This window comes from Magnolia sinica, chromosome 2 (assembly GCF_029962835.1).
Source record: "Magnolia sinica isolate HGM2019 chromosome 2, MsV1, whole genome shotgun sequence".
Classification (NCBI taxonomy): domain Eukaryota; kingdom Viridiplantae; phylum Streptophyta; class Magnoliopsida; order Magnoliales; family Magnoliaceae; genus Magnolia; species Magnolia sinica.
Window position 1 is genome coordinate 58,790,260 of NC_080574.1, and position 13,144 is coordinate 58,803,403.

At 39.6% G+C, this 13,144-nt stretch overlaps 1 long non-coding RNA gene across 1 annotated transcript; it reads right to left on the minus strand.

The window, feature by feature from the left end:
- Positions 1–11,452: 11,452 nt before the first annotated feature.
- On the minus strand, positions 11,453–12,920 carry LOC131228955 (uncharacterized). Its single transcript, XR_009163108.1, has 4 exons — positions 12,856–12,920; positions 12,462–12,536; positions 11,894–12,080; positions 11,453–11,664 (listed from the first exon to the last, which is right to left on the minus strand). It is a non-coding gene; the product is annotated as an uncharacterized LOC131228955 (long non-coding RNA).
- Positions 12,921–13,144: the final 224 nt, after the last annotated feature.

Below are 13,144 nucleotides of genomic sequence, written 5' to 3' on the forward strand. Positions count from 1 at the left end.
ATATTTGCTAGATTGAATTCTAATTTTTGTATAATTTGCAGAAATATGAATTTTTGGTCATTCTTCGACCAGTCGTGAGTATACTCGACCAGTCGACCTTTGACCGGTCGTAGATATCCACGACTAGTCGTAGATCTCGGGAATCTTTTAAAATTTGGGGATTTTTGCTTTCTTCCTCATTTCATTTTTCTTCTCTAAGGAGCCGTGCTTCGACTTGTCGAACCCATCTTTCATGTTCTTTAAGGTTAGTGTTCCAAATCACATTTTTCTTACAGATTTGTGTCTAGATTGTTTATTTTTCAAGCTTTAAGCTTTATATTTTGGATTTCATTGAGATTTGGGGTTTGGATTTTGAAAAATCTGTTTTGTGTAAACCCACTTCTCAATCCTTTGCAACTTCTTATTTCCTTGATATCCTTGTTGCAAATGGCTTCTAGAGGTAGAAAAACTACTTCCCGTGGTCCTTCTTCTTCCTCCAGATCGTCCATTATCTCTAAGCGTCATCTTCTTGTTCCTAATAATGATCCATCATATGTTAGGGACATTAGATTACGTAATGTTATTGTTGAACATCCTGTTGATGTTAATCATATTGCACCTATTGACATCCTTCCTATGCTTGAAGCTGTAGGTTGGGTTAACTTATTACATTGGGGTGGGCCTGCATATCGGTCCATTGCCCAATCCATGTTTACATGCATTAGTGCTTTCTCACAGGATAATTTAACTTTTAAAATATCTACTAGAGAAGAGCCTTTTGACATTGATCGTCATTTAATTTCAGTCCTTATGGACATTCCTGTGAATGATGAGGGTATTCCTATCCATAACTTAACTGATAAACCCTCAATGTCTGAAAAACGCATGCTCACTAGAGACTTGTGCAACATGGATGTTCAATGGACACAAAAAGGGAATGCACTTCCCGCAAGGTATTTGTTACCCAAGTACAGAATTCTCTACAAAATCTTTGTGTTTAATCTGTATCCTCATTCGGGTAATAAAACTGACTTGACTTCGTTTATGATTCGTGTTATCCATGCTATTTTCAATGGTACTCAGATTTGTTTACCATCCTTAATCTGTCATTTCATTCTTCAGTTTAGACTCCATCCTGGTCATAGTGACATTCCTTTTGCCTAGTTAATGACTGTATTGGCTACACATATGTTAGTCGATATGCCGGTTGATGAGACACCAATCCATCATCTGATCTTCATCAATACTAATATCAATAAGATGAAGCTGGATCTACTTCCTGAACAAGGTGGTGGTGGTGGTGGTGGTGGTGGTGGTCATGAAGAAGCTGGTGATGACATTAATATGGATGCCATTTTTGAGGAACTGGATTCTGACTCAACAAATGATCCAGATTTTGAACCATCTGATGTTGATGCTTGTCTTAGTGCATTAGAGGATAAAGTTGAGAATATAAATGTAAAGATGGAAAACATGTCTGTTGCTCATGATTTATAATTCAAGTACATGCGCAAATATCTTAGGCAATTGAATAAAGGCATGCACCAACTTGATCCCTCTATTCCTGCTCCGTCATCTGGTTCTGGTTCTGACTAGTTTATATGAGACTTCTGGTCTGTAATAACTTTATAACTTAGCACTTGGTTGACTGATTTTGAGTTGGATACTATCTATGTTTTATGCTGGATATTTATTCTATGTGAAGCTATGCTGAGTATCTCTATCTCTGTTTTACTATACTCTCATAACTCCTCATGTTTATTCTCATATATTCCTTTATTTAGTTCTCCTTTATTGTTGTTTCCTTTGTCATATCGTGACAAAAAGGGGGAGAATGGTTTGTTCTTAACGATGTGATTGTGAGAGGAGTAGCATTGGTTATGTTACTCAGGGGGAGTATGTTTGAACTAGTTGAATGAAACTGGGAGTATGTTTGAACTAGTTGAATGAAACTGGTTGAATGTTGAATATTGAATATTGAATATTGATTTGCAGGTAAGCCAGTTTATATGACCTGGTTCATAACTCTTTAACCAGTTGTTTTACTTTATATTTATCTTGGTTATGTGTTTTGTCACTAATTTGACAAAGGGGGAGATTGTAAGTGCTATAGTTTATATCCCTGTCTATTATCAAATTTGTGCTGCCAAAATCACTATTATATATAACTTGCATAAGTGAAGCTCTCTCAAGGATCAACATTCATGAACAAGCTAAGCTCACAACAAGCAAAGCTCACAAGTACGAGGATCAATCTTAAATGCAAGAACTGCTCACAAGACAAGACTCAAGCTGCAAGACTTCAAGAAGAGTACAAGGCAGTTTGTAAAGAACTCAAGACACTTTCAAGATTGAGCTACATCAAGATTTCAAGATTGAGCTACATCAAGATTTCAAGATTGAACTACATTAAGACTTCAAGGCTCATACTTTAAGGTCACTAGTTCCTAATGTTTCAATGTCCTTACTTCATGGTTGAGGTTTGACTGACCTTAGGTTGACCTTAGAAGTAGGTCACTTTGGTTACATAAATCGAATGTTTATTTTACATAAGTTTGGTCGCAATCTTCGACTAGTCCTAGGCCTTCTTCGACTAGTCCTAGAGTTGCTTCGACCAGTCTACAAAATTCCTCGATCAGTCATGAGTTTGTTACAAATTTCGGATAAAATCTGTTAGGCTTCGACTAGTCCAGGAATCTGTTTGACCAGTCGAAGGAACAGTGTCGACTGCATTTTCGACCAGTCGAAAATCTTCGACTCAAAATCCAGCGATGTTTTTCAGGTTCTTCAACCAGTCAAAGGAGACCTTCGACCTGTCGAAGGTGACCTACGACCAGTCGAAAGAGACCTTCGACCAGTCGTAGAACAGTCAAAGCTTATCGCACCTGATTTTTTAAATATCTGTTATTGCTTCGGCTAGTCGAAGAGCTCCCTAGACCAGTCGAAGACGTGATCTGCTCACCTATAAATAGTGCACGAATCTCAGAAGAAATCATCGAATTAATTAATCCATTCAAGCCAATCTTCGTCGAACTTCTGAGAGATAATTCTGTGCTCCATCTAAGCTAAGTGTGCTTATTTAATATTCTCTTTCCTTAGCTTTATTTATTTGATTTTATTTCTGCTATTCCAATCTAATTTGATAAGAGGAATTGTTATTCCCTTTCTTTGGAATCAAAATCAATTAAGGCAAGCCCTATTTGGTTTAATTTAAAATCTATTAGAATTAGAACCATTGTAATTGAGTACTAGACATTGAACTTGGACATTCAATCATCTACTCTGATTTGGTTCTACCAGGCTGCTACAACGAAGGAGATAATCAGGTATTTTACATTTAATTATAAATTCCTTTCTGTTTTGGTTTCTTTTAAGATTTGCCAGAAAAATCTTATTATATTGGTTATCTGAGGAGAGCCAGGAAAACTCAGAAGTGGGGTTTTTTAATTGTGTAAGCCCACAGACAAAGACACAATTGTAAAGGTTTTGGGTGAACTTGGGAAAACCTATTTTGTTAGTGAACGCTAATATCCCCTGTGTGAGGATATTAGGAGTGGAGTAGCATTCTGTGTGGCTGTTGTTTAACAGTTGGTGAACACACAGGCGAACCACTATAATCCATTGTGTTGTGGTTGAATGATTTATACTTCTGATCTTTAATTATTCTTTTGTGGGATGTATGTATGGTGGTGAATGTTGTAATCATTTAATTCAAGCATTGTGAGAATTTTGTAATAGTTTAGAATTTATTTTCTGCTATTCCTTTATCAGCTTGATATTCAATTTCCTTTAAAAGTTGTTCCAGCAAGGTTGCCCTGCCATTTTTATGGTGTATGGCTGTCCCTAGAACAATACATTTGTGATTACAATTTATTTTAATTCAGTTTGTATTTATTTCTGTATTCCTCTTCGGTTTGAGATTTGATACAAAGATCTTTCTAGAAATAAGGTTCTCCTACCATAAACTCTGGTTTTTGGTGTAAGGTTGTCCTTAGAACAACATTTGTATCAACCTCTCAAGATCTGAATTTTGAGGTTATTTTACTTTCTTGCATTATGATTTATTTTGGCTATCATATTTTTTTTAATTCCGCTGTTATAAGTTTTATTTGGCATTGTCCTATTTACCCCCCCTCTAGGACATATAGCTAGGCCTTTTCAACCCCACCTTGACGTTTGTATCTTACCGCTAGGTCGTCCATCAGTGGGCCCGTTCTGATTGGGGTCCAGCTACTAGGGTTAGCACATCCAGCCTCCAGAGATCCTGGACGAAGAGGAAATATAGGTATCAGCTTTTAAAGTAGGTGGGTCACACATGTGGACCCACCTGACTTTCTCATCCATGTCGTCCATTGTTTTAGACGATGAGACCCACCACATGCACGTGGGCCCACTGGATATATGTATTTTATTCATGTCATCCACCGTTCAGACCCCGGATGGTGGGGCTTGCTTTAAGGTGTGTGGCCATCCACACCGTCCACATGGTCGTGGAACCACCTGGATGAAAGTGTTTCATCCACACTGTATATCTGTGGGATCCACCTGATGTATGGATTCCATCTACACCGTCCGTATGCCCAGGATGATGGGACCTCAAGTGAGGTATGTGTTTTATGCAAACCGTCCATATATTGAGGACCTGACAGTTATAGCTGCTGTCCTAAACGTGGGGCGTGGGGCCCACCCTCAGCACGTGTTGCATCTCCACCGTCTAGCTGGGACGGTGGGATGCACTTGCTGTTTATATTAAATATACATATCCACCGTCCATCTATTGGACGGTGGAAATCATCTTGATGTAAGTGGATTTTTCCACACATGGGGACTAGGACCCACTGATGTAAGTGGTTTATCCAGGACGTTCGATTCGTGGACGTGGGGCTTGGACCCACCTCAATGATATACGTGTATCATCCTCACCATTAAAACCATGGACGGTGGGATGCAGCTATTGTTTGCAAGTTAGCAAGTTTCGTGGGTTCCCTTTGATGTATATGTGTTTTACCCAAGCCGTCCACTTGTTTTACCATCATGGACACCACCATGATGTATTTATTTCATTCACATCATCTAGATTGTGTTGGACGATGTTGGACAATGTTTGGATGATGCTGATTTACATTGGCCATGTTTGGATGATGGTGATTTACATAGACAATGTTCGGATGGTGCTGATTTACCTAAACAATGTTTGGGCGGTGCTGATCATCATTAGGGTGCCATGTGCCCCATAGAATGATGTGTACAGTGATACACATGTTACACCTGCAACTGTTGAAATGATTTTTGGTGTAACCCAAGCTCACTTGAGGCCCATTAGTGCGACCCATCCATGAGGCCCATCATGATGTATATTTGAGGCCCATGTGCAGGGTCCACCTATGATGTATATAGGCTTATGTGTAGGGCCCACCTATTGTGTATTTGAATCCAATGGGTTGTGGACCATTGTGATGTATTCGAGGCCCATGGGTAAGGCCCGATGTGATGTGTTTATGGCCTATATGATGAGGCCCATTGAGATATATTCCCGACCTATATGGCGTGGCTATAATGATATTTTGTAGCCCATTTAATGAGGCCCATTATGATGTGCATTAGGCCCATGGGTTGTGGCCCATGGTGATGTAATGAAGCCCATATGAGCGGCCCATTGTGATATATTTCCGGGCCATGCATTGAGGATCATTGTGATATATTTTTGACTCGTATGACGTGGCCCATTGTGATATATTTTCGGCCCATTTGGTAAGGCCCATTGTGATGTATTCGTGGCCTATGGGCAAGACCCATTGTGATATGTATTAGGCCCACATTGGTGCGGCCCATTTGATGTATTTGAGGTCCACATGATGCGGCCCACTTGATGTATATGAGGCCCATTGAGACGTATGTGAGGCCTTTGTGTGGGTCGAATGTGATGTATATGAGGCCCATTACGATGTGAGATTCCACCATGATGTATGTAATGATGTTTATGGCGGCTACTGCTTGGGAGCGATGTTGGTTGAATGTCCACATTGATGGGCAATGATGGTTGAATGTCCACATTGTGACCTTCCCTTGGGCCTTATAAGGCCCATTTTCACTGATTTCAATTATTAAGGCCAATTTCAATTGTCGATACTGATTCCAATTTCGATTGTTGAGGCCGATTGTTGAGGCCAATTCTGATTATCGAAACCGATTATCAGGGCCGATTTCAATTATTGAGGCCGATTCCAATTGTTGATGCCAATTCTGATTATCGATACCGATTTCAATTATCGAGGCTGATTCCGATTGTCGAGGTCGATTCCGATTGTCGAGGCCGATGTTGAGGCCGATTCCGATTTCGATTGTCGAGGTCGGATATCGAGGCTGATTGTCGAGGCCCAATTTGATGTATATGCGACCCGTATTTGAGGCCCATTGTGATGTGCATTCGACCCGTGTTTAAGGCCCAATGTGATGTATATGAGGCTTATGTGATGAGGCCCATTATGGTGCATTTGAGGGCCTGGCGATGAAGCCCATTGTGATGTATATTAGGCCCATGTGAAAGGCCCATCGTAATGTGTATTAAGCTCTTAAGTGAGGCCCATGGTGTTGTATATTTGACCCTTGTGTGAGGCCATGGGTCCACTATATGTTAAGCTCTATGTGGGCCATTCGTTGGGGGCAATGTTGGTTAAATGTCCACATTATCGAGGTCGATTGTCGATGCCAGTTATTGATACCGATTATGAGTATGTGACACCATAGCATCATGATACATGCCCATACACATCATCTGCATATTTGTTATGAGATGTGGTTAACCATTACATATTTCATTGGGCAGGTTGTTATGAGACTCCTTGATAGGCGGAGGTTATCTCACATGAGCGCACGGTATGCGCAGGATTGATGCATGACTGGATTGTATGACTCATGCATCTTGCATTGTGTGTTGTGATTACTACACGCCCTAGTGACATCAGGGCTGTAGCCTCAACAGGCATATCGTGGATGGCCAGATGAGACACCGAAATCTGTTACTGGCATTGGGCTTCCATAGATGGCCCTGAGTGAAAATCCCTAAACCCTCTTGGTACTAGAGGATGCCCTAACGTTGAGACTAAGTGGATATATATGAGCGCATGAGAGCCGTATACCAGTAGGCCACGTCTCCCACTGTGTCGTTGTCAGTTGGGAGGGGGTGTGACCTTACTCGCCTGAGTGAGGGGGCAATGTCTAGGTTAAGTTTGACTAGCTTGAGGAATGAGTCCGTTATCGACGAGCCAGACCCGATATTGGTAGGCGGATAGTGAGGTCTTTTTCACTTACCTAGTTGTGCGCTTGGATAAGGGCAAGAAGCTGGCATAGAGTGTAATAGACCCCGGTGATGATCCCATAGATGAACAGTATTGATATGCGGACTTATTAAGCAGGAGTTGCATACTCATTCATTCACTATCCACTTGGGCTGGTGGTGCATAACTATTTGTTATGTGAACCTTCGCAATGGCCAAGATTTCAGTTGGGGCGTGCGACTAACCTGAGATCAAGAGTTTACCAAATTGTGCTTGACTATCCAAATTTAAGTATGGGACTGGTTTCAATAGAAGTCCACTGTGGTGGACCTCATAGCTTGTGATACTACGTACCATCATCCCGATTTCACACTCCTGCATATTCACACCGCATATTGCATTGCATCCTCGGTATCTGATACTTGACTCTATAGGACTCCTCACTTGCATAGCTGATCTATATTGCGTACCCTGATATTGTATGACTCATGAACTTGACAATATTTTCGCTTACTCTGATATCGCATGAATCATGATCTTGCCAATATTTCTGATATGTATGATTATGACATTATATTTATGTGCTTGACACTTATCTTGCGCACACACTTTCACCACCCTTTAAGCTTTCTATAAGCTTATGCACGATAGATGCGTGCAAGTGAGGTTGGTCGCAGCGGCGTTGAGCTTGGAGCATGCAACTATCTTCTGAAGCTTTGATTTTATTTTTGATATATGTATTTTTCCTTTCAGCATTTTATTCAACTAATTATATTAGTAGATATATGATGATGATGATGTTGTCTTTGTGATTTGGGTATACTTGTGTTATGCTTCTTATGGGATAAATGTACATTGGAAAATCCTCTTTGTAGGGTCCCAGGATCGGAATCTGGTGTTGGGTGTTGGGAGCCAAAAATGGGATACTACGAAGGCTGTTGGCACCGGATTCGGCGATCGGGAATTTTGTGAACCCGGTTTCCGAGTCTGAGGCGTGACAAAAAGCTTGCTGTCTAACAACACTTTCCACTAATTTTTGTTACTATCGGATTTTTATTGAATTTTGTATAGACCTAATTGATATGAAATTTTAGAAGAAGGTTTATGAATACTTAAGTGATCTATTGAAATTTTTTTAAAATTTTCTGAAGTGTCTTCTTTCTACAACTAGTGGAGATTTCACAGCATATCAGAATTTCATTGAAATAGTTGAAAATCCTGAAATAAATTAGAAAGTCTTTATTCCCATAAGGGAAACTTGTTCTTCTTGATTGTGACCCTATTTAAGGTTGACTTTTAGTTTAGAACAAGTTTATTCAAAATTTTAGGGGTTTATTATGGGGGTACCTAGATTGATAGTTTCTAAATTTCGCGTTTAACTTAATATTTCCAATGGAAAACCTGAATATGAGTTTCTAATTCCTCAACTTCCTAGTTCCTTTGGGATCCAATTAAGTATATGTATCTAATTCATGATCCTATCATGTTCGCGTAAAGCTTATGATGGTCCATTCCCTCAGGCCCACACTATGTGAATAAAGGGAAAATAAGACGAATTTTGAGACGTTTGTGAACCGTCTCTAAAATCCCTTGGTTTAAAGACGGCTATGAACCGTCTCTAAAATTTCAAACAGCTCTTAACTACCTATAATATGAACCAAAATCGTCTTATAAATGTTGAACCTCCACAAATCATTTAAGTTGGTTAAAATCCGTCGATAACAGCAGAGAAAAGACGGTTATCGACCGTCTGGAATAAAAGACAGTCCTTAACTGTCTTATAGGTAGTCATCTGAGACAGTCAAAGACCATCGGCATTAGAGACGGTCATTAGCTATCTTATAGCTATAATTGAGATGGTCAAAGACCGTCTGCATTAGAGACGATCATTAACTGTCTTATATTGGTCATCTAAGATGGTCAAAGACCATTTCCATTAAAGACAGTCATTAGTCGTCTTATAGTGGTCATCTGAGACGATCAAAGACCATCTGCATTAGAGACGATCATTAGCCATCTTATAGTGGTGGGGCTTATCATCGCCTTAAATGTTAACCTTAAACAAATACTAACTTTTATTAACCAATGGGAATTGATGGTCTTACACTTCATAACTTTTAGGTGCGATGATAATTGCCACTAGAAGTGGAGGATTGGGAATGGCTCGAGGATGAATGTCAATTTATATGATAAGTGGGGGGCTATTGATTAGTTATCCAGACTGTTGATCCGATGGGCCTACAAGGTGGATGACCAATAAATCACCTAGATTAAAAGATCCTAACCATTTGCTAAATGAAAACGGATTAGCGGCTCCCCTGCCATTAGCCAATGGCCAGTGGTTGGTGCTCTATGGGCCCCACCATGATGTATCTGTTTCATCTATGTCATCCATCTATTTTTCTAGATACTTTTATGGTATGAACCAAAAATTGTATATCCCAACTCAAGTGGACCATATTACAAGAAATAGTGTTGAATGAACATCGACCATTAAAAACTTTTTGGGGGCCATAAAAGTTTTGGATCAAGCTGATCTTTATTTTTTCCCTTCAGCTAGGTCTGTATGACCTAATCAACAGATTGGATGTCAAATAAATGGTACAATGGGACGTAGGAGGATTTTAATGGTGGATATCCAATCACTATTATTTTCCTGTGGTGTGGTCCACCTTAGATTTATCTTCGTCTCATTTTTGCTATTAAGCCTTAAAATGTTCTTAAAAAAAATGGATGAACGGCATGGATAAAAGACACATCATAGTGTAGCCCACATGACTAGTGGTAGGGGAGTAGCCAATCTGTTTCCCCTTGTGTGTAGTACAGCGGGGACGTAGATTAGCTATTGACAGGTTGAGTAGTAAGATTCTCGTTACTGAAGTGACGTCACCAAGTTCTGTGGGCCCACCATGATATATGTTTTGTATCCACACCGTCCATCCATTTGGAAAGATCATATTAGGGGGTGATCCAAAGAATGAGTAAGATCCAAAGCTCGAGACCCCACCAAAGAAAACAGTGGGGAGAGTGATGCCCACCATTAAAAAGTTATAAGGGCCACAAAAGTTTTTGATCAAGCTAATACATGTGTTTTCCCTTCTTTCATGTCTGCATCAACACATGAACAGGTTGGATCTCAAATAAACACCATGGTGGGTTTCAATGGTGGGCGTCACCCTCCCCACTATTTTATGTGGTGGGGTCCACCCCAGCCTTGGATCTGCCTCTTTCTTTGGACCATGCCCTAAAATGATCTCTCCAAATGTATGGACACTACTAGAAAACAAGGCAAAGGCTATGGATAAAAACCGTAGCTAAAAGCCTATGACTATGGTTAAGATCCGTAGCACGATCGTAGCCATTGGTGTTGTAGCCATAGGTCTAAAAGCTATGGCTACGGATACAATTCGTAGCCATAGAGTTAATGGATACGGATTAAATCCGTAGTCGTTGCTTCTGTAGCACTAAAATATTTACAGCTATGGATTATATCTGTAGCTAAAAGTTGAGCAAGAACCGTAGCAATAGGCTTATATTAGCAACATCTACGGTTTTCAGATACAAGGCTACGGTTAATATCTGTAGCTAATTAAACTATAGGTACGGGTTAAATCCGTAGCAATATTGTCCGTAGCCTAAAATTATATACAACTACAGATTGTATCTGCAACTAAAAGTAGAATGAGAATCGTAGCAAAAAGCTATGTTTAACAAGAGCTACAATTTTCAACAAAGGGCTACAGTTAATAGCCGTAGCTAATGCCTATTGTTAATAAAAAAATTAATTTGTAATGGCAGCTATTACCATTGTAGTACACCCTGATAACTCATATAAGCTAATATAGATAAATACTTCATGGCTAAATCATTCCTTCATTCAATCAAACAAAATCATTCATTCATTAAATCAAAAACAATCATTCGTTTCCATTCACAAGAGTACAATGCCAACATAATAGTTATATGTCTATTTAAAGCTCTCATTAACACCAAGATCCAATGTCTTCTTGCAGCCAAATAGCTTCTCAACAATCGCAAGCGAAAAATCCATGGATGTGCATCTACTGGTTATTAATTTGTAATTAACTAACACCCTATTCTCAGCTTTGCTTTGATCCAAAGCTTACTGTACATGGATGATCATATACCTGTTTGATTTGAAGGAGAATCAATGTTATATGCTGCCAGTCTTCTTTCAGCTCGAGCACCTCATCATCTTCCTCTTTACTATCAACGGTAGTTGGCATTTTTTGCTGAAAGACCCAAACCAAAAAGGCAATGAGAAGTCCACAAAAACAGGGAGATACTTGGGAAATAAGAAGTTTCAGGATTTGCAAGCACACCTTTCTAGCAGGAGCCTTCTTCGGAGCTCCCCTGCCTTTGGGTTTTGCCCCCTCATAAACATGTCCTACGGAGAGAAAAAGATAACATGCATTGAGATGAATGAAATCTTCAAGATGGGAAAAAAATGGTAATTGACAATCCACCCATTTCGAGTTTCAATTCCTATGCTGCCGATTGGCGTGCATGTTCGCCAATCGGGTTTCAATTTCTATGCTGCCGATTGGCGTGTACATCCAAACATTGGCTTACTGACAAAGATGATTTTTTATTCATCAGAAAAGATTGATGCCTACTAGTTTCAGCTGTAGTACTAACTGATGCTATAGATTCAACAACAGTATCTGCTTCATTGGCTTTCTTGGTGTTGTTCTTTCTTGGGTTCTTTCCAACTTGTCTAGAAGCCTTAGTGAGAGGCTTGCCTTCCTAGCCCTCCATCTGTCCTGTCACCTCCTCCACCTGGGCTTCTTCCTTCTCATGCTCCTGCATCGATTGAAAATCAGACAAGAAAGACCCAAAAAAAAAAAGGAAAGTCATGTCCTCAAAATTCGGATGAGACGACATCCATAAAAATCAGCCACATCTATTTTATGGCTGACGCCAACAGACATTTAGCATACAATTGCTAATTGAATGAAGCAAATGGGATCCCTGAAGCCAACAAAATATTAATCAGCCCAGTCTTAAGGCACTCAGTTAACAAGATGGATTTTAATTAAAACAAATACTATTGCTATTGAAAGACAATACACAATTTCAGATGATCGCAGTGAATTTGATTTCCATTTCAAGAAACAAGGATTGAATTGTAATGAAGTAGGATACACTGTTCATATCCATTAGACAAGGGAACAAATTCCTAACCATGAGAAGTTGAGGAAAGAGAAGCAGGCACTCTTTCAGACATTTTTTAAGGAAAAAATCGTGGTGTTGGATAACCTACCATGCATCACCCATGAGTAAAGTCTATTCTTTTAGGGTGTGTTTGGATGTTCCACTTCCAGCAGCAGATGGGATGTACTCTACACAAATATGTATTGAGATATTCCTATCTCACTCTATCGGTTCAGACTAGAAATTTAGGAAGAAGGAATCTAGCTTATAGTTTCTGTTTTCTACACCAATGCCAACTCAAAGCGGGGAGCTTCAGCTGAAAGCTCCATACCAACCATTACTGGAAGTCACATCCAAACAAGCCCCTACATATAGCAAATAAAGTACATTTAAGAAGAGGAAAGTAGGAGAATGATGAGAAGACCTCATCTATGCTCTTTGCAGTTAGAAGTCTATTGTGCATCACATGCCAATTGGGTTTAAGATCCTACGAATGTCGTACAAGGAATTATTGCAATATACAAAAGAACTTTGGTTCCAAAAAATGACAATAAAACGATATGCCATTGAAAATAAGACAGAGCTTACCTCAAATGTCAAACAATGTAAAAGGCTATTAATAAATTTAAGCATGATGCGGCAAAGCACTAAAGAGCAGGAGATGGCTGTTCCCAATTTGTTAAAAGCACGAACCCCCTGTAAATATATCAATA